Source organism: Macrotis lagotis, chromosome X (genome assembly GCF_037893015.1).
Source record: "Macrotis lagotis isolate mMagLag1 chromosome X, bilby.v1.9.chrom.fasta, whole genome shotgun sequence".
NCBI classification, from domain to species: Eukaryota; Metazoa; Chordata; class Mammalia; order Peramelemorphia; family Peramelidae; genus Macrotis; species Macrotis lagotis.
The window spans coordinates 289,156,987-289,178,366 of NC_133666.1; the positions used below are offsets into that span (position 1 = coordinate 289,156,987).

Below are 21,380 nucleotides of genomic sequence, written 5' to 3' on the forward strand. Positions count from 1 at the left end.
TTAGGACAGCAATTGTGCTTGGAAACTTATAGCTGGTCAAAACTTACAGAGAAACAAAAAGTTGGGGAGGGTGAAAATAGGAAGGGGTCAAGACCTATGATTTTGATGATATAATCAACTCTAGTTGAGCAACCCCTTCTACCACTGTCTGATAAGCATCTATTCTAATTATAGAGAGAGGTGTATGGGGTGTTCAGGGAGAACTAGCACCTCCGGTGTGAGGGCTTGCCAAACCTTTCTCAGAACTGCTCTTTCAATTTTAGTGTCTAGCTTCATCTGTGGCTCTCACCTGTGCTCCAAGAAGCTATAGCACTATGGCCACACCCCATACCTCTTTTACATCTCAAAGTAATTCTAGGATATAGACCCTATGGCTATTATTATTCCTACTTTTCAAAAAAAGACAGTCTTAGAGGGGTTAAGGGACTTATGGTCAAACAACCAGTAAGGATCAGAAGAGAAATTTCAACCTAGCTCTCCAAGTCCTGTACTAATATAAATGAAAGGATATTGTTTAATAACACCAGTAAATCAATCACCTGAGAAGGGCAAAAGGGATAGTCCTGACTCCTTTTTTTTTCCCATAGTGAACTGAGAGGAATGATTTACCAATGAATATTTAGGAGCTACCCCAAGTGAAAAAGTATTGTAGAAATGTTGAGGGGAATGCAAAGAAACCTAGGGCATGGACCCAAGACTTAAAGAATTAGTATTCTAAACATTCTAGTGGATTTCACATTCATATATGTCATAAACCTTTTAAGATGCTTTTTTAAAAAATTTATTTTTAACCATTTTTCCAATTTCAAGTATGCAAAGATAATTTTTCAACATTCTTTCTTCTGTAAGCTTTTGAATTCCACATTTTTCTATCCTCCTCCCTTCCCTCCCTCCACTCTATGGCAGGGAACAATGTGATATATATTACATTCTTATAATTGTGTTTAACATATTTCCATTTACATGTTGTGAAAGAAGAATTAAAACTAAAGGGAATTTCTCTGCATTCAGACCCCATAGTGTTTTCTCCCTCTGGAAGTGGATGGCATTTTCTATTCAGGTCTCTCAGAACTGTCCTTTATCACTGAACTGCTGAAAGGAGCTGTGTCCATCATAGTTGATCTTCTCATAATATTCTGTTAAAGTGTACAGCATTCTCCTAGTTCTGCTAACTTTGCTCAGCATCAGTTCATGCAAGTTTTTCTAGGCTTTTATGAAGTCTGTACTATCATGATTTTTATAGCACAATAACATTCCATCATATTAATATCATAATGTAGGCAGTCATTCTCTAATTGATGGGCAACCCCTCAATTTCCAATTCTTTGCCACTACAAAAAGAGCTACTATAAATATTTTTGTATATGTCAGTCTTTTCCCCTTTTTCATGGTCTCTTGGGAATATAGACTTAGTAGTGGTATTGTTGCGTCCAAGGGTATGCACAGTTTTATTACATTTGGGCATAACTGTCCATAATTCCACCAACATGCATTAGTGTCCCAGTTTTCTTACATCTTTTCTAATATTATAGGTGTAAAATAACTCCCAATTATTTTAATTGGCATTTTTCTAATAATTTGGACCATTTTTTCATAAGGTTATAGAAAACTTTAATTTCTTCATCTGAAAACTACCTGTTCATGTCTTTTGACCATTTATCAATTGGAGAATGACTTGTAATGCTATAATTTTGACTCATTTCTCTATATATTATATAAATGAGTTCTGTATCAGAAACTCCAGCTGTGAAAATGGTTTCTAAGTTTTCTGTATTCCTTCTAATCTTGTTTGCAGTGCTTTTATTTGTGCAAAAACTTTTTTAATTTAATGTAGTCAAAATGATCTATTTTGCATTTTATAATGTTCTCTAGTTCTTGTTTGGTCACAAGGTCCTCCCCTCTCCAAAGATCTGACAGAAAGACTATTCTTTGTTCTCCTAAGTGTCTTATGGTATTAAGTTGCTTTGTTTTGACCTATCTAAATACACCTATTTCAGTATGTCAGAGGCTCTGTGGTCTTGCTCATGTGGCTACTCTCCAGGTCTAAGTTGTACAGGCAACAATCCATCATCTTTCTTTTCCATTCATGACCTCCACTGTCTATCTCCCCCCATGCATTGGAGGCCTTGCTCAGACCTTGCTACAATGATGGGTCCCAAAACTGCTCTCCATCTTATTTCTTGCTTTTGCAATATATGACCTAACATGTATTCCTAATGTATATTTCCTGGATGATTATCTTTTAGGTTAAGGATTATTTGTAAATTATCCATGGTAATTCAATAAAACCTAATTATTATGACTACCTTGCTTCTTCTCTCCATTGCCTTTTGACTGACCCACCATTCTTTTTAGAGATTGTAGTGTTCCATGTTTCACAAACATCTAACATCTCTGGGATGATATTTGTATCAAAAAGATAGCTTATGGTAGGGAGTAGTTGAAGGTCCTATAGTTTCCCAGATGCAAACTAATATACTCCCTTTTTCTTGCTCAATTATAAATCTAATTCATTGCTCATTTGCAATACTATTGATGCTGAAAAATAAGAAATGGATAAAAGCAAAGACAAGGATCAAAAATTATGACTATAAACTTAAATAGTTACCATGAAAAGGAGGCCTTTGTCAGTCAGCAAATGTTTTGCCTGCATCCAAGGACAAATAGTTAGGAGTACAAAATGCTTTGCACAACACAGTGGCAATAAGATAGTAATCAGTATCTGCTAATAAAAACAGTGAAAAGTAGTGAAAGGGAAAATGAATTTGCAGAAATATTGGCAGGAGGCCCAACTAAACCAGATCATCCCAAGAACAACTATGGATGAAACTAGAAGAATTTTTAAAGATGAAAACTGGAGTATATTTGTTAGCATTTATATAGTCATCTATTCTCATCACTGACAATACCAGAATTCACTGCATTTGGACACATTACCTGATATGTTATGGGTTCAATAGGAACTATTACTCTTACCATGTATTATTTGTATTATATCTTGTGTGAGGCATTGTGTTGTAATGGATAAACTACTTTCCTAGGAATTAGGAAGTCCTGGGATCAAGTCCTATCTCTGTGACCCTGAAAAGTTATTTCATTTCTCAGTGCCCAATATAGCACTCTGAAAACCAAAAGTTTCAAGGTACAGAGGTGAAATCCACTAGAAGATCTCCGGGTCTGGAATCAGACAGACAAGCTCAAATCCACTCTTTGATACTTATTAGATGGGTGATCCTGGGCAAGTCACTAAATGACTATCTACCTCACTATCCTAAACTGTAAAATGAGTATCATAATGGCACCTACCTTCCAACATATGGGGAGATCCAAATTAGACAGTATTTGTAAAACAGCACCAAAAAAGGTACTTAATAAAAGCTTATTCCCTTACTGTCACATAAGTTACATGGAATGTTCATTCACCAAGCATCAGGATTAAAATATGTATGCAATATATCATATCCCTTGTCAGACTGAAAGTTAAAGAGAAAAGTTACCCTATCTTACCAAAGTTTTGTTACCTTCCCCAAAACTCAGTAAAATTATTTGTACCCTCTTATAAATTCTATAATCTTTGTCTGTGTCAATAGTCCCTTCCTCAGTGAAGATTTCAATGACAATATGACTTGGCAGATGGTTTTCAATTACTGCTATAGACAAAACCTTTCATCTACCTCAGTAAATGTGGTAAGAAAGCTTTGCAAACTTAGCTAGATCAGATACCAGATGGGAGACACACAGTCCATCCCTGAGCCTGTGTCCAGTGTTCCTCTGACTGGATAAATACAGCCAGAAATCATGGATTTCTATCATAACACTTGAAAATTCAAATGAGAAAATTAACCTCAAGTAAGGAAATACTTCCCAAGATCATTATGTCACAACAGGCTCATTATGTCACACATGAATCTTCCCTCCCAGTGGTTTCTGACAGACAGGGGATACTACTTACTGACCAGTTGGGCCAAACATAGTCTAGGTATAAGGTATGGACATTATAAGGAGTAGGTTATGCCTTTGAAGCTGCTCCTAGGCTTCTGGCACATTAGATAGACACTTGATGCATCATGGGATTTTTCATTGGCTTCCCAAGTGTTGAATGGTGAGTGGCCCCTGCCAGGGAGACTTGTCAGTCATTCCCCAGAAGCAGTGGATTAAAAATGGTAGAACCCAGCATTCCTATAATTTTCTTGAATCCCAATATCATTTATTTAAAATAACTTTGGGAAGTGTTTTACCAATATGTAACAATCAGAACAATATGAAATAAATGACATCAGACAGATACTGGCAGCTTTAAGTACCTCTCTTTTTGTGTTGTTCTTGTTTTAAGTTAAAAATAAAAAGCCACATCATGAAGTACTTTCTGAAAAAACTACATTTCAGATCTTTGGAAAAACCAAGAGCATCTTTGCACTGAAAGCAGAACACTTGTCGTTGGGTTCTCTTCTACTTCTTGTCCCTGTTATGCACACAACAAACCCTCCACTCTGAGATGTGTTCGTGAATCTTTGGTGCCCAGGGAGAAACAAAAATGCTCTTTGAGCTCTTGTCTGTTTTTTTCCCATTTCTTATTCCAACACCACCTCATTAGGGTTCCAGGTTCCAATAGGTTCCCTATTATCCCCCCTCAGACATGGACATCCGTGGCTGCCCACGAATCACTCTGAATAAAAAGAAAGCAATTTGACACCCTGCTGCTCCAAGTCTTGGCTGCCCAAAGAAATTGCCTCTTAGAGCTTATTAGGTTTATTAAGAAACGATTGAGGATTGTGCATCTGTGTGCATATGTGTGTATGTGTGTATGTGTGTATGTGTGTATTTTTCCCAGTATAGACTTAAGGGATGATCGGTAGTGTTAAGGATACAAAGCTGATTTGGGGAGAATCAGTTATTTCTTCTCTACTCTGCTGCATTCCTACTGTCCTAACTACGTCCGTAACCTTGTAAATCTGGCAGGCTCTGGACATTTTGCATGCTGAAGAAAATCAGTGTTTTGCCTCAAGCAAGGAACATAAATGTTGCAACACTGACTCCTCCTCTAATGGAGAAAGAGTGAACAAGTGCATAAGAGTAGTATTTCTCACAGAGCTGTCAGGCTGGATACAGAGTAGTCAACACTGTAATCCAGAGATATTCTCATTCTCTCATTCTCTCTCTCTCTCTCTCTCTCTCTCTCTCTCTCTCTCTCTCTCTCTCTCTCTCTCTCTCTCTCTCTCCCTCTCTCTCTCTCTCTCTCTCCCCCCTGCTTCTCTCAAGATTTATGGATTGTTGATAAAACAGTTTTTACCTACGATGGATTTTCACGTCCTTTTTCAGGAAGTGTCCCTGGATTGATATGTCTCCTGCCTGACTTGGTTCTCTGGCAAAAGTGAGTACTGTGTGGCTAAACCTGTTTGAAAAGCTGTGTTGACCTGGGTTAGTGCTGCTAGAATGTACCAAACTGTAAATTAGACTGTAGGTTTTTCCAGTCTGCATGTGTGTAGGGTGGGAAAAGGACTGGCTGGTGATAAAGGGTCAAGGGCTATTGAAGTTAAAAAAAAAAGGATCAAGGTCTTAGCAGATGCATGCCTAATGCAATTAATTCTCCAAAGAGCATGTGGGGAAAACAAGGGCTCTGACCACAGACTGGGAATCATCCTTTATGCTAAGGCACTAAAAATAACCTGTAACTAAGAAGGTTTGGTTCCCTTTCAAACACACAGATATGGCTTTATAACTGTACATGGATGCATTAATCTTTTAAAAGGTGTCTTCAGATGCACCCTGGAGAAGGAAATTCTGCTGTGATTTTGGAGCTTTTCAGGATGTAAATGATTTATGTCAAAATGAAAAGGATGAGGATGAGAAGAAGAGGTCCAGTAACATAAGGCTGATTGGCAATGACAGACTAGCTTCAAGGACCACTACATTCCCAAGCATCATGAGGCAGGCAGTAAATATGGAGTGCCTACCTGTAAGAAATCCCATCATTTGACTAACTACAAAAAGTTTAGTTACATGGGTTTAAAAACCTGAGGATTGTTACTTCTGTTGGGGTGGGGGCATGATTGAGTATTTTGTAAATGATATGGAAAAGACTGGCAAAGTAAAGAACCAAAAAAGTATGTTGTGAGGGAACAGGGAAGAGGTAAAGGTAAAGGGAAGGGAGAGAGAGAAGGAAAACAAACTCACTTGACTTGAGCAGCAGTAGAAAAAAAAGAGCAATTGGAGTAGGAGCTCTTTCCTAAGGAAAATATTCTTTTACTGACCTCTACCTGTATCCAGGGGAAGCAGTTTACATTGCCTAAATAATAATCTTGACTTAGGGTTTTCCATACCAGTATCTGAAAATGTGTGGTAAAACAATAATTCATAGGAGAATCATGTGAGCTAAGTCCAGATGGATTCATTCATTTCCATCCATCTGACTGTCTGGCAGAGAGCCCTGCTCTCATTCTCACTGCTGTCCTCTCTGGGGATTCATTCTAGTCCTAGTGCTGCTACCCTATGAGTTGTATTGCTTTGAATAAGCTGCTTTCCTTCCCCTAGTCTCAGTTTCCTCTATAAAATGCAAGGGTTGGACCATATGATTTCCATGACTTTTCCAAATTTTTAAATTATATGATTCTTTATGGGATGAAGGGAGTGAATAGAGATGGAGAAACTGTCCAAAACTTCAACCTTCCATTGGAAACCCTATACTAGGCAAACCACTCCAGCCATCCAATAGCTGTCATAATTTTATTGATTGGTTCATTGCTGTGTTGTCTATTCAAGGCTTTGTGTGTGTGTGTGCATGTGTGTGTGTGGGGAGAGAGAGAGAGAGAGAGAGAGAGAGAGAGAGAGAGAGAGAGAGAGAGAGAGAATGATGAGCAAGGTGTGCTGACTTTTAATACCTAAGTCTGCTGAGAGGAAGTGATTTGCTCCTGGAGGAGCCATAGCAATCTTTACCTATCAATAACCAAATGAGATAATGTATATAAAATTACTTAAAATTCTATATCAATGCTAGCTATTAAAAAAATAGCTAGACTTGTAAATTCACTGGCATTAGAGAACTCCTCATTAGAAAATTCCTTCTATGTGAGCAGATGAGCATTTATTTTCCCTCTTTCAGAAAACTACCAAAAATCCTGAGAAGTTGTTCCAGTCAGTTTATGTGAGAGGCTGTCTTTCTTGATCTTTCTGTCTTGGAAGCTAGCTTTCCCCCCCTAAATTACTCTAATTCCTCACATATCTGGCAAATCACTCTGCCTCTGACACAGATAAGCTAGGCTATGTTTTTATCATAGTTCACCAAGGTAATTGATAGGCTCAGAGTATAGAGCTGAAAGGGGTTATCCTGTCTGATCTTCTCATTTTACAGATGAGAAAACTGAGTCATATCAAAAGGGAAGTGAGTTGCTGCAGAGTCCAGTTCTGGAGTTCTTTTCACCACCACCCCAAAGCAGTGCTTCTACTACACCCTGGTATTTGTCTTTAACTTAATTCAACAAATATAACTTAACTCTGAGCTTTGGCTTCTGTACAGTACTAGGTATTGAGAATATGAGAAAAAGATAAAAAAGATAGATACACACTCCAGTCTCAAGAAGGGGAGCTTAGATATGAATGCAATTGTCACTGTGTTATTATTGTTCTTGGGTTCTTATGAGGATCAAATGAGATAATCATTTTAAAGCTGATGGGACAATGCCTGGTCCATAGTAAGTTCTATATAAATGTTAGTTGTTGTTATTAGTTTTGTTATGATTATTTAAGACAAAACATGATAGATAGCAGCAATATGGTACAATTGAAAAAGAAATGTCTCTGGATTTTGAGGACCTAGGTTCATTCAAATCTTCCCTCTGCTGCTTACTACCTTCATGATCTTAATCAAGTCACTTAAATTCCTGGGCCTCCATTTCCATAAATGTAAAATGAATGAACTATACTATAACTAGCTTCCTGCATTACTTTTAGACCTATAGCCTATTAGGACAAACAGTCAAAAAGAAGTGCCATGAGAAGACTGGGAAAAGAGAAATCCCTTCCAATTTAATGGCTTCCAGGAGGAAGCAGGACCTAAGTTGTACCCTGAAGGAAGGAATGCATTTCAACTAGAGGACTTGCTGGGGAGAAGTCCATTCTAGGCAAGGAAGTTAGAAAATCACCAAGGTAACTCAGAGGAGGAGCAGATGAGCTGCCAACCACTTAGACTATCATATTTCACAACACAAGCCTAGATTAGAAGAATAAGACAGGATAGGAAGAAAAGAAAATGAGTAGTCTAGTAAATAGCAAAGCAATTCAGTGAATAGAGAATTGGGCCTGGAGTCAAGAAGATGTGAATTCAAATCTGGCCTCAGGTACTTAAAAAGTTGGGGTGACTATGGACAAGTAAATTAACCCTGTTTGCCTCAGTTTCCTATCTATAAAATGAACTGGAGAAAGAAACAGTGAACCACTTCTGTATCTTTGCCAAGAAAACTCCATTTGGAGTCAGGAAGAATCAGACATAACTCAATGACTTAAAAATAGGTCATTGCTTCTCCTATTTCTTCACCAACCTGTTTGGCCACCCCTTTTCAGAATCTTTGGTTGGATCATCATCCATCTCACAACCCTATGGGTATCTCTATCCTAAACAGTGTCATTTCTACAACTTCTCTCTTACTGACCCCATCAGTGCTCAGTGATTTCAATTTTAATTTTATGCAAATAACTCCTAAGTCTATATAACCAATAATAACATTTCTCCTGAACCCTTATTATCAAACACCCACTTAATATTTCCATTGGAATTCACATAAACATTTCAAATTCAGCACATCCCAAATAAAATTTATTGTCATTCCCTAAGTCTTCCTTGCCTCCAAATTGTTGTATTTTTGAAGATACCACCATTTTTCTTATAATCCAAGTTTTTCACCTATACTCTTTCCTCTCCCTCATCTACAAGTCCAATTAGGTATCAAATTTTACTTATTTTTTCCTTCAGAACACACCACATGTCTGTCTCCTATTCATTTCTGAAATTACCACCCTAGTTCTGGTCATCATCTCTTACTGGACTATAGTTTCTCTAAAGTCTAGTTTCCCAGTCTCTCCTTTCTCCAATCTATCTAGCACTTTTGCCAAACTAATATTTCTGATAAAAGTCTAACAGTTCTACTCTATTGATCAAAAACTCTCAGTTGATTCTACAATGTTCTAATAATAAAACATAAATTCCCTGCCCTAGCACTTAAGGCCATCCATCCACATTCTGACTTATATTGATCTTTCCAGACCTATCGCATACTACTTCCCTTCATAAACTTTACATTCCAGCAAAACTGAACTACTAAATGTTTCCTGAGTTCAACATTCTATCTTCCACTTCCATACCTTTGCTCATACAGGCCTCAAAATCTGTGGAAATTCTCTTCTTGGCTTCGCCTCATAAAATCTTGTCTTCTTCAAGATTCAACTGATAATCCTCTTCCTGCGTAAACTTTTCCAATTGACAGGCACTCTTCCTCATCAATCTGTCTGGCATTAATTTATCTATTTATATGTTCTATTCAGCCACATAAGTCAAATGCCTTAGAGACAGGGACTGATTTTGCTTTTCACTTTATATTTTTTGGTGCCTTAAACATAACTGTCATTTGTTAAATGGATTGAGAACTAGCTTTCTTACAAATCCTGAATTCCCTCACATATGTACTGGGCTTTCCTACTCAATTTTATTTCTTGCTTTATTTCCTATGCCTAGAACGTCTTCCTTCTCTTCCTTTGTTATATTCCTAATCAGTGCAACAGCTGTGATAACAGAAATCTTTTTACCTAAAACAGTAAGCAGGAAAGAAAAGTGCTCCCAGTTAGATGAGAGGAAGGTGTGTAAAAGGGAGGGGGAGACAAAGTCTCCCATTCATGTGAGGAGAAACATTGAGCTTCCACCTGAGATTGATCTAGTAATTTCTATTTAGACCATTAATGCCAAATGCAGGGGGTCCTGGAATGGTTGGCATGGAGATAGTGGGAAATCCAATACCATTTTCTACCTCTCCTTTCTATCACCAGCATCAGAATGCAATTGTGACCCCAGTCACACTTCTTTTTTGGGCTGGTGAAATCAGACCCAAGCACTGGGTAGCAAAAAGCAATAACTCTCATCTTCACTTGTTGTCCATGTGCAGGTGAAAATCTAGGTTCATCCCAAATTTTAGAAAAGCTCAGTTGCTAGGGACAGAGTCAAAACTTTCTCAAGGTAGGAGGAATGGCAATTAAAGAGTGGTAGGAGCCATGATACTAATTGGAAGTTCTCTCTTGCCCCACCTTGTGGTGGTTTGACACCGAGGAGCCACTGCTCAGCTTTCTCTAGTCTTGATCTGACCACCCTGCCTGGGTACTGTAACACTAGAGAAACTCCTGGACCAGTTTAGGGCCAGAATGGATAGATTTTCCTCAATTCAAACCTTAATCCAAAATGGGTAGCACCATTCTTCCTCTCCACTCCCATATCCAGGTACATAGCCCAGCCCTAGTTTGAAAATTGGAATGTCCCATTATTCCCATTCCTCTCCAAGTTTTATTTGGATGGAAAGTACCCAGTTTTTTTTTTTTTTGTTTTTTTTTGGAACATTGGCAGAACTTGGAGGGAAAAAGAGATAACGGACTCTAACTTCTACAGAGGTCAGTAGAGAGCTGTAGTGTCTTACAATAGGACCAATTCAGTGGCTGGCTAGACAAACTGAACTCTCCTGAGAAACTGTGTTAATTGGTAGTCTTACCCCACCTTTTATGGACTATTGTGGATACAGATCAGAAAGGAGATAGGCATGGAATTGGCTATTAGCCCTTTAAATTCAACAGTGCTTGGGAAAAAGCTTTTTACCTGTCCCACCATGGTGGGAGTTCTATTTCTATCCAACACAAATACAATCTCCCGCAGGAAGTTTTTCTTTTTGTTGAAAATAAAAAAGGTCTTCAATTTGTATGACTGCACTTTTTAATATTTTGTATTATTATTATCTGTATTTATGTCTTATTCTTATATGAAACTGTTAAGTTCCACAAGAGCAAAGACTCTTGTGCAGACTTTATTCTTTATATTAACTAACATAATAAGCTCTTAAATTTGTTTATCAAATCTGAATTTGGAATTTGATTGTAAGTCCTTGGGCTATGGTAGGATGCCTTCTAGTATAACTAGAAATCTTAGTTCTTGAACCCAAGTACCAAACTTAAGTTGCCTGCTGGTAGGGATTGCCTTTGAAATGTTATTACTACTACTATGCCACCTGTTTCTTATAGGTTTGGAAGGATTTTTAGACAGAGTTGTTGAGAGAAACTATTTTGTAAATAAGCTGTCAATGTTCTATAAAATGACTTCTGACATGACTTCTTTTCATGGATTCCTCAGAAATGGTAGTATTTCAATTTTCATAAACACATAACATCATCAGAACACTGATATTTTATAAATGGACTAGAAAATGAAAGCAAGAAATTTGGAACTGTGGAAGACTATTGGAAATTTTTTCAAGTGCAATTTTTAGATGTAACTCCTTGTTGATATGAAATCAAAAGGGATCTGTTTATAAGGGACCTAGATTTAGATATACTTGAACTGTTTCACTAAACTGATCATCTAATTGTGTGATAAAGTCTAAGCTATTTAGTTTTTCTTAGGAGCATTGCTAAATTGATCCCTTTTGGGATTTTAGTGGATCTCATTAAAGAATGAATCTTGAACACAAAAGATCTCTGAATAATTCAAGTTGTATGTGACCAAAGGACAATGAAGAAATAAAGTAGGTGCAAATATGCTGAAGCATATACCTAACAATGATCTAAAAGGATGAAGTGGCTTGGTATTAAGAAATTTTTATTTTGGTTTGGATATATGATTAATCAATGCAAAGACTGTACATTTTGGAAATTCCCTGCTTGTATCTTTTATACTCTTAGAACATTGCCTGAGACACTGGGGGGTCAAGAGTCTTGCTCATGACTAATATATGTCAGAGGCAGGAAGAATTCAGGTTTTCCTGACTTTAAGACACAGTGCCATGCATGATATTTAAGTATGAAGGATATAATTAAGGAAATCTGTGATTAGAAAATTAAATTGCTTAATCATGAATCAGAAGTGAAGGATAACAGATGGACTCATTAATCAATCTGTAAGCACTTAGTAGGCACTTACAATATGCTAAACACTGAGGATACAAAAAAGTAAAAAGAAAGAAACAACTACAACAATCAAATAATAATAACAACCAAACTGAATGATATAATGTAATCAGAAACTATTAAAAAGGACTAGAGAAGTTTTTCCAGTTTATTGGGTATCTTCTCTAATAAACACTGTGAGAAAACATAGAAAACAATTGCCTAAGATAAGATAATGAGGATGAGTTGAAACCTGAACTGAAGGGAACAAATATATATATAATATATGTATATATATATATATATATATATATATATATATATATTAAAAAGATCATAGATCTATTTAAGTAACAACATGGAAATAAACACAAATTACATTTAACAACTCAGCATTAAAGTCACAGATTTCTTAAAAGAGTGCTAAAGTTGGGAAAGAGGATAAAGTCTTAGCTTAAGTTTGATCTGAATTTAGATTGTAAGCTTAAGAAATCCTTCCTAGAAGCTATATTGGTAGGTAATGAGTAAAAATAGGAATACATCACCATTTTTATGTGTATTCTTCCTTGTCAGTCCTTAGGAATCCTAAGAATAGAATTTTTAAGATAAAGAATTTTAAAATAAAATGTTATTTTATTATACTTATATTATTTATCTTATTTTTTGTTTTATTTTATATTATATTTAATGCTTGTTGTATTATATTTGTTTTATTATTCATTTTAATAAGAAATTTTAAATGCATAAAATATATAGGATTACAAAGAAATTCTATGTTAAACTAAAATTAATTATGAAAAGTTTCAAAAACAAGTTCACAGTCCCTAAAGTAAAGCAAAGACAGTGTTAAATTGCCAGGGGATGCTGAGGTAATAAGCATTAGGTCAGTCTTATCACATGATAATTTAATGATGCTGATAGCAATTCAGAATATTCATACCTTGTGTTTAAAAGAAATCAGGGCGTGAGGATCATAAATAACAACAAAAGCAATAACAACAATAATAACATTTATAAAGAGTTTTAAGGTTTACATAGAATATTATATTTGTCATTCACTCCTTTGATGTTCACAACAGTCTGGGGAGGTAAGTGATATAAGTATCCCCATTTTACAGAAGAGGAAACTGAGGCTGAGAAGTTAAGTGACTTACCTAGGGTCACATATCTAGAAACTGAATAAGGCAAGATTCAAACTCAGTCTTCATGAGTCCAAGGATAATATCCTATGCCCTGGGCCACCATTGCCTAATAGCCAAAATAAGTAATACTCCTGGGGTAATAAGCCTTAAAGAAAGTAAAATATTATTAATTCTATATTATGCAGCTGTGAATTATTTGCTTTTCAGATTACCAAATTGTATTTCTAACTAATCTGCCTCCTCTAAGGTGTCTTCTCATGTAATACTCAACTTAATAGATACAGGATAGAATGGAGTTTCATCATAATGAGATTAAAATGTATATGCTTTGAGGAAATAGGTTTTTTTTTCTTTTTTGTATCACATGTATTGGGCATAGTGTCTGGCATGTACTAAGCACTTAATAAAAACTTGTTGGCTGATGGATTGATTCAGGATTTACATTGCTAAACTAAGATTTAGAGTTAGGAATTTTAGGGATCAACTGGTCCATTCCTTTCATTTTTTTTTAAAAGAACTTTTTTTATATTATTTTCTCAATTACCTGTAAAAACAATTTTAACAATAAAATTTCTTTCCTTTCTCCTCTTCCTCCTCCTTAAGAAGGCAAGCATTTTGATATAGATTGTACACATGCAGTCAAACATGACATATTTTTATGTTAACCATGTTGTAAAAGAGAAAACAGACAAAAAAAAGTCAAAACAAAAACCCAAGAAAAGTAGAAACCTTGAAAATATATGCTTCAATCTGTATTCAAACTCCAACAGCTCTTTCTCTGGAGGTGAATGGCATTTTCATTGTAAATCCTTTGGAATTGTCTTTAATCACTTTACTGCTGAAAATAGCTAAGGCATTCAGTTGATTATTGTATTACCTTGTTGTTACTATGTACAATGTTCTCCTAGTTCTGCCCCCTCACTTTGCAGCAGTTCTTCACAAGTTTTTTTTTTTTCTGAAATTATCCTGCTCATCCTTTATTACAGCACAAGAGTATTCCATCACAATCATATATCCCAACTTATTCAGTCATTCCCCAACTGATTGACATATCTTCTATTTCTAAATCTTTGCTAAAAAATCTTCTATAAATGTTTGATTTTTCTTTGATCTCTTTGTGATATAGACCTAGTAGTGGCATTATTTGGTTAAATGTTATACACAGTTTTATCCATTTTGCCACAGTTCTAAATTGTTCTCCAGAATGGTTGGATTAAAATTCATAATCCCACCAATAGTGTATTAGTGTTCCAGTTTTTCTGTGTCCTCTCCAACATTTATCATTTTCCTTTTCTTTCATATTAGTAAATCTAACAGGAATGAGATGGGTAGCAAAGAGTTGCTTTGATGTGAATTTCTCAAATGAATAATTATTTAGAGTATTTTTTATATGACTGTAAATAGCATTATTTCTTCTCCTAAATCTTCCTGTTCATATCCTTTGATCATTTATCAAATGAGAAATGACTCCATTTCTTTCATTTTATTAGTGAGGAAAGTGAGGCCTAGGAGATCACACTTTTGACTATAAGTGAATTTTCTGATATCCCTCTAGATATATGTAGAACAAGTGAAGTGCCTCTTTGACAACCTATCACATTCACCCTGATTTCTACAGGTTAAGGATCCCCAAGAGCAGCTAGGTGGCACAGTGAATCAGGTCTAAACTGGGGAAGATTTGTCTTCCTACTTTAAATTTGTATTTCAAGGTTTTATTTTTACATTCCATTGCATAAAAGATCATAATTTATCTAACCATTTCCCAACTGATAATTGAGGTGACTTCTAGGGTTTTTTAAATTACTTTTAATACTATTATAAAAATCTTTGAATGGAAACCTTTTTTCCTCTTGATACAATTTTTGTTTTTATCAGCAGTAGAATTATTGAGTTAAATCATTTGATTGTTTTATGACATAATATGATACTTTCTATTGTGCTAGGCACTGTGCTAAGCACTTTTTTTTTTTACAAATAGCATCTTTTGGGCAGTTAAATGGCACAGTGGATAGAGCACTGGCCCTGGAGTCAGGAAGACCTGAGTTCGAATCTTACCTCAGACACTTAATGATTACCTAGCTAGGTGACCTTGGGCAAGTCACTTAACCCCACTGCCTTATAAAAAAAAACAATAAAATATTTTTTTTTAAAAACCAAATAGCATCTTTCTGATCCTCACAACAATGCTGGAAGGTGGTATTATTATTACCACCATTTTACAGTTAAGAAAACTAAGGCAAACAGAGGTTAAACGATTTTCTAATCGCAAGTGACTGCCGGGGATTTGAGTTTCAGGTCTTCTTGACTCCAGGCCCTGAGTTCCACCCATTGCATCAACAGCTACTCTGTTTTTGTTTCTTCTGAAAGATTCTAGCAGGTTAGTCTCCAAGAAATTCTTCCAGTTTCATATTTCACCAGCAGTGAATAAATGTATCTATTTTCCCTCAACTCTACCACTATGAATTTTTGCTTCTTTTAGTTATTTTTGCTCTTTTGATGGACTAGACTTCAAAGTTGCTTTAATTGTTCACTTTATTAGTAAAACTGAGAATTTTAAAAATGATTATTAAATAATTTGTGATTCTCCTCTTGAGAACTTGAGTCTGTTCATAACATAGCTGTCATTTAAATGGTGGGAGGCAGTATGGAGCAGAGTCAGAGCCCTCTTTGCAAGGTTTACAAAGAACTTTTTGTTATGTCATATCGCTATAGCTTCACTCTGACCCTGGGAAGCCAGTGTGATCATCTGTAATATGAAGATGAAACTTGAATTGCCTACTTCTTAGATTTGGTATAAAGAAAATCATTACATAAATATGTCATAATTCTCTCCCTGTTTACTTAGAGGAAATTGAGGTTTTCCGAGGTTAAAAATCTTGCCCTGGGTCACATGGCTACTAAGTTGAAGAACCAATATTGGAATTGAAGACCATGGGTTCAAAGGCTAGACTTCTTACCATCATAACACATTTCTCCTGTTCTGATCCTTTGCTTTTTTTTTTGTTCTACATACCACTATTCTAATCACTAAGGCCTAAAATTGCAGCAGGTTTTCTTTATCCAGATCCATGCATTAATGTCTATTGAACTTATATTCTACTCAAATTATTTAGAAATGAACTTTTCCCCATATTTTATAAAATATAGTAGTATTAACAAATATAAATAATATATATTATATCAATATAAAATCAATTTTATGTAAAATAATAAAATATTTTAAAATATAATTTTAAACTTAAATGAATACATGTATAATTATATGCATTCATCCATATATTAATTTCATGAATGACTGAACAACCCATGCACATATATACATACACACATGTACTGTGGATTTCATGTGTTATTTATATATTTTCTATTATATATATGCATAGATATGTGTATTCTATGTATCTGTACATGTTCTACAGATGCATGTACATGAGTTTATATAACATGTTCTATGATGATCTTGTGTGTATATACACATATACAGGTGTGTAGTGTGTATATATGCATTCATACATACATGCAAGCACATATATAGTAGGCATATATACTATAAATATGTACATTAATGTATATGTATCTAGATGTATATGTGTGTTCCTATAGGCATGTTATATGTTGTTATATACATGCATTACAGATGTGTGCATAAACATACATGTATGATATGACTATTTTATGAGTGTGTATAGATGTATTATAGATCGGTGTGTATTGTGCATACACACACACACACACACACACACACACACTCAAGAGTTATGTGCATATGCATATTTGACCATAAATGTGTACACCATCAATTGTGAGTATTGTAATGCATGTGTATCTATATGCAAGTTTTTAGACATATGTTTGCATAAATACATATAATGTGTATGGATGTTTATATATAATATTGCAGATCAGAGGGGAACTTTTTTTTCTGCCAAGGGCCTTGCCATTTGGAAATTTATAACATCATATGCAGGCTCTATTTATACAAAATTTAGTTAATTCAACCCTAAAAAGCTCCTAGATTTATTTAATTTAGAGTCCTGCCTGAGATTTTTGCCTGGGCAACATTGGACCAATATGGCCAGCAGGGTGGAGGTTCCTTGTCCTGCCGTAGATATATATTTACAGATATAGTTAGATATATCCTGTACTATAAATATATTTTATATGCTTATGTATATATCACTATAAACATATGATATAATAGATGCATGTGTAAGCATAAATGTTGCTGTAGATATGTATACATATATACTATAGGTATATATATATGTGTTGCAGATATATAGTATGTATACATATGTACCATGTATATGTATGTTTGTTATAGAACTTTGACTTTATTTGTGCCGGTCTCTCCCAATTAGTAAGCCTCCTCCACCAATACAAATTGGCACACTCTGCAACTTAACCCCTCAGAGCGGTGCTTGGGACCTAGAATGTATGTCTGGTGGTTTGCCTAAGATCACCATGCCAGTATGTATGAGAAATAGACCTTGAATTCAGGCCTCCTTGACTCCAGCTATTCGGCATGTGGCCTTTCTATATCCATAGTCTTAGTTAATTTCATCTTATTAGATTTGATTCAGGGTTCTAGCCTTTTGGTGTTAATTTAAACTCTGATTCTGTTAGTTCATATATTTATTATCTCTTCCAGCTTTAGTTCATCTTCAGGTTAGATTAATAAGTCATCTTGTCTTTGATTTTCATGGAAATTTGAATTCGCAAGAAAATAATTCTTTCTTCAATTTACTGCAGATTTTTTTGTGGCTCCTATGACCTAGGGAATGGAGAAGCCTTGAGTGATACAAATGGCCAGAGGGAAAATATATTTAGGTTCCTTGAGATAGAATCTCTGGGCTGAAGGAGATGCTTTCAAAGCCCAACTCCTTCAGTTTGCAAATGAGGAAATGCCAACCCAGAGGTAAAATTACTTCCTTATTGTCACTCAAGACAGGTAGATTTGGTTCTAGTTTCAATGGTTTTATTTGCTAAATGAAGATAAATGGCAAGTTTTTTTTTTCCTTTTCCTCAATACGTCAAAGATGAATCTACTTCAAACTAAGCATATTTTTTCCTTCCATTACTGGCCTTTGGGGATCAAATGAGATAATGTATGTGAAAGTGTTTGGTAGCAATAAAGTGCTATATAAAATATGTTTTCATTAGTAAATATCATAGATAGTAACAAAATAAATGCAAAGAAAAAAATAAATACAAAGAAAAGCACTAGGATGACCCTGACCAAATATGAGCAGAAACAGATTGATTAGCACCTTTTTTAACCATGTCTTCTTTCCTGTTTTCTTTGCTTTTCCTTGAAGCAAATAAGATAATGGATTTCAAAGTACCCTCAAAATTCAAGATGCTATTATCTTAGCAGTTAGAACTGCAGTATCAGTTCCATTTCTGTTGAGAAGGAATTTGACAAAATGTGCAAAAGTTCAATGTGTCCCAGTGGATTAAAGGGTCCAGCAACCAAAGTCAGGATTAGAATTCCTCCCATCGCCCATGACCCAAAGCTGCCCCTTTGCCCCATCAAGAAATCTCAGGTCCAGCTGCTTAGAGGCATCGAAAGGAATTTAATTATAAACTCTATTTATTTTCAAAGGTCAGTGTGTATTTCAGTTGTGTACATGAAGCCTTGGGCATTTGGTGCATGCTAAAAAAAATGTGGGGAGGGTCAATAAATTTAAGTAAACACTGCTAGGTCCTTCCTAAACCTCAAGCAAACAACTCACTTTCATCTAGTATCACAGAAATATTTTTCTCCCTATGATCCTGTGAAAGGGGTTGCAAAGCATCATGGCTATTATCCATGATATATATATATATATATATATATATATATATATATATATATATATATATATATATATATATGTATTCCTAAGAAGTATTATGGCATAGCAGATAGAGAGCAAGCTTTAAGGTCAGTAAGACCCAAGTTCAAGTGTAGCCTATGACATAAGCTGACTGTATCAGTATAGGAAAGACCTCTAACTTCTTGGTACAACCAGAAGAGTTTAAAACTATGAGTTTATATAAATATATAAACGTGCATATATATATATATATATATATATATATATATATTTGTAAGTTTATATATGTATATATATTATATTATTACATATTATATATACATATATTATACATATATATATATATATAAAACTGTAACTTTATATATAATTATAGGGGCTTGTAATTTCATTAGTATTGGGATTACCCAAATGAAGAAACTATGCCCATGTAAATTAGCAGTGCCTCTGCAACTATATAGATTCATTGGGGAGGGAGAAGCAGGAGAGGAGAACAAGAGGAGGAAAGACATACAGACAGATATTAATAATAATAATAATAATAATAATAATACAGAAAAGCAGTGTAAATTAATGAACTGAGAGACCCAGCCTTGGAATTTGTTGAACTCTTAGCACTGAATCCCTGACTGATATAAGAATAATAAAAATAATAACAGCTAACATTTATATAGCTATATAATTTTTATATATATATATAAAATTATTGTATGTAATATAATTTGTTATATATTATATAATTATATATTACATATATAATAATAGCTAACATTTATATAGCACTTTAAGACAAGAAATATTATCTCATTTGATCCTTATAACTATCTTTGAAAGGTCAGTTATTATCATTGTCCCCATTTTACAGATGTGGAACCTCAGGCAGACCTCCCCGAGGTCATCCAGATAGTAAGATCTAAGGAAATATTTGAACCCAGGTTTTTCTGACTCTAGTCCAGTTGAAATGTCCACTGTACCTCCAGCTGCTCCTTGAATGCCACATCTATTGGTTCTACCCAATTACCTGTAGATGACTTAGCTCTGACACTGTGGGAAAAGGAGAGAAACAGAAACACGCTCTTGTTTTCCTGGCTTAAACATTTACTCCCTGATCCTAAATCCATAGTAGTCATTTGTAGTTATGGAAACAAAGGTTTCCATAACTACTTGTTAGCTAGTTGAAATGATCTTCAGTTAGAAATCACTAGCAGTCACACAAAGAATGAGAAAAGGCTGCAAAGAACAAGCCCAGAATATATGCAGTCAATACTAGCCAGAAACCAAGGCCCAAAGGTAACAGTCAGCAGAGTTAGAAAGTACCCCAATTTAGAAGGGTAAATACTTGGAGATTTGGCCTTAGGGACAATAATCTGACTGGGTATATTTCTGTCACTCACACGACCTGATAATTTAATCTAGTTGCTCATCATTTTAGTACTTTTCTCCAAATAGCCCTCTGAAGTAAATAGGGCTTACCTCTCAGAGATGAGGGCCCCATTGGTCCTTGTCTTCCAGAATAAATGCTTATTAAATAATGAATTCAGAAGCTCAGTTCTTTAACACCAGGGAAGGGCAAAGTAGAGCCTCACAAAGTACAGAATAAATATTCATCCTCTTCCTCCCATGTTCAATATGATATCAAAGAAATGAGTTAATTAATATAGGTAAAGTGCTTACTATATCAATATATAACAAATTTCTGTCCTTATCAATGCAACTATATGCTATTGTTAATTAATACACATTTAGGAAGCACCTACTAGGTTCTAGCAATGCAAAAACAAAAACAGGAATGGTTCCTGCCCTCCAGAAGCAAGCATTCCATGAAGTAGAACAACCTGGGTTTACATGCATATGTGTGAAAATAAAAAATAAATATAAGATACTGTGGGAGGACACAGATGCCAAGATGAAGGGAAGAATATGCAAAGGGGAGAAAGCTCCATTCTGCTTTTCTGATTACCTAGGAGTTAGCAATCTCCTAAATTTAAAGGAAAGAGCCAAGCTCAGGTTGAGCCTCAGTTACAGGAAAACAGGTTCTTTAAAATCAAGTTGCTTAAGTGTTTGGAGATCATCACATAGGAGGAACAATGAAAGAGACATTATTGGGAAAACACTAAAGGTTGTATGAGCTAGCTGAAAGCTGACGGTGTTTTGTTTCTACTACCCACAATTCCAACATATGTTTAAAACAGGTAACAAAGAATAGCAGTATCTCAATTGTTAATAATACATCCACAGTTACACTCACCTGATGGGTTCCTGGTCCCAACTCCCTCTGGACTCAGTTTCAGGA

The 21,380-nt window shown here is 35.2% G+C and overlaps 1 long non-coding RNA gene across 1 annotated transcript in view; it reads left to right on the top strand.

Annotated features, from left to right (window-relative positions):
* Positions 1-4,763: 4,763 nt before the first annotated feature.
* Positions 4,764-21,380, top strand: part of LOC141503041 (uncharacterized) — a 53,272-nt gene continuing 36,655 nt past the window's right edge. Inside the window, exons 1-2 of the long non-coding RNA XR_012472750.1 lie at positions 4,764-5,371; positions 7,349-7,451. This is a non-coding gene — a long non-coding RNA (uncharacterized LOC141503041). The remainder of the gene's footprint in view (positions 5,372-7,348; positions 7,452-21,380) is intronic.